General features: G+C 47.0%; 1 pseudogene; it reads right to left on the bottom strand.

The window, feature by feature from the left end:
- Window positions 1-381: 381 nt before the first annotated feature.
- Window positions 382-1241, bottom strand: LOC148415249 (uncharacterized; annotated as a pseudogene).

The following is a 1241-nucleotide window of genomic DNA, read 5'->3' as shown; positions in this document are numbered from 1 at the left end:
CTAATGCATGTATAAACAAAATACGTAGCGAAACATTCTGATAATGCATAGCAAAAACATCGATAAGAGTCACAGGTGTGGGAACGCTCCGACTGGCAGGCTTGAGCGGCCTTCCTTCTGCTTGAAAGAAAACAATGACGAGACAGTTCTTTTCCCACAAACAGTGCACTCATTCTCCCAGCGTACCATCAACATACCTAGCAGTACATCAGCAGTTTATTCATTCATTATTATCATTCAGTATGTGTTTATTCATTCACGCAGCAAAGCATTTCTTCATTGCGAGCATTAATATTTTGTAGCAAATGTATAATCACTATATCTGTAACTATTCTAACAATAATTATTCTAACACCGACGAAACCCATCATTGGCCCAGTCATCGCCATCTGCATACAGTAGAACTGGCTGGTGACCACCTGCTGGTGTGGCTGGCTCAGTTGTTGCTGTTGCCAGGGTGCCAGGCCACGCTGCCCACGTCCTTGCCTCATGGAGGTTGTCTTCCTCTGTCTCCTCTCTGGGGAGGAGGGCCCTGGTACTGGCCTTGTTCTGGCCAAGGAAACGTGCACTGTCTCCACCGATGGTCCATACCGCCACATCTGAAGCAGCCTTGATTTGGAGCTTGGCGAGAGCCGCCTCAACCTTCGTAGGTGTTCCCCCTTCCACGACATGCCTCTCTGCCTCTCGTCGGCCATCCCTCAGCCATCCACATCCGTTGATCTGCCTCCCTCTTTTTGGCCTTTGTGTCCTTTCCTTTTTTCGCCCTTGTTCTAATTAGAAGCCATGCTTGCATTCCTGTCACACCCTTATCAGATTTGTTTTGCCTGTGAACATACATTTTTACATGGTGAGTCACATGTTGATTAAAATAACCCTCATTACCTTCCAGGGGATCAGGGTCTTCAGAAAGCTTCTCCCTGACCTCCATCAAAAGTGTGTCTCGGTGCACTATTCTACAAATCACGCAAGGTGGCTTGTCCCGGGATGGATGTGAACCGGTCTTATCTGTCCACGCAGTCAAGCAAGCATTAAGGTGTGTAGTGGGATCAATGGTAGGTTTGAAGTCTGGAAGTTTTGGTACTGCTTGACGTGGAAGAAGGAAAGAGGTCCTGGAGCACAACAAACAACTAATCAGGTTCAACCATATTAAGGCTGGAACGCCTCAAGATTTCTTCAGATTGGTGAACTGAGGAACAGCATCCCTGAATTGATCTTACCATGTCGCTGCAAGCCAAATTCAT

This window comes from Hippichthys cyanospilos, chromosome 12, assembly GCF_059441005.1.
Source record: "Hippichthys cyanospilos isolate Australia breed blue-spotted pipefish chromosome 12, RoL_Hcya_1.0, whole genome shotgun sequence".
Classification (NCBI taxonomy): Eukaryota; Metazoa; Chordata; class Actinopteri; order Syngnathiformes; family Syngnathidae; genus Hippichthys; species Hippichthys cyanospilos.
Note: the sequence above shows the minus strand (reverse complement) of the source record. Positions and strands in the feature narration are given on the sequence as shown.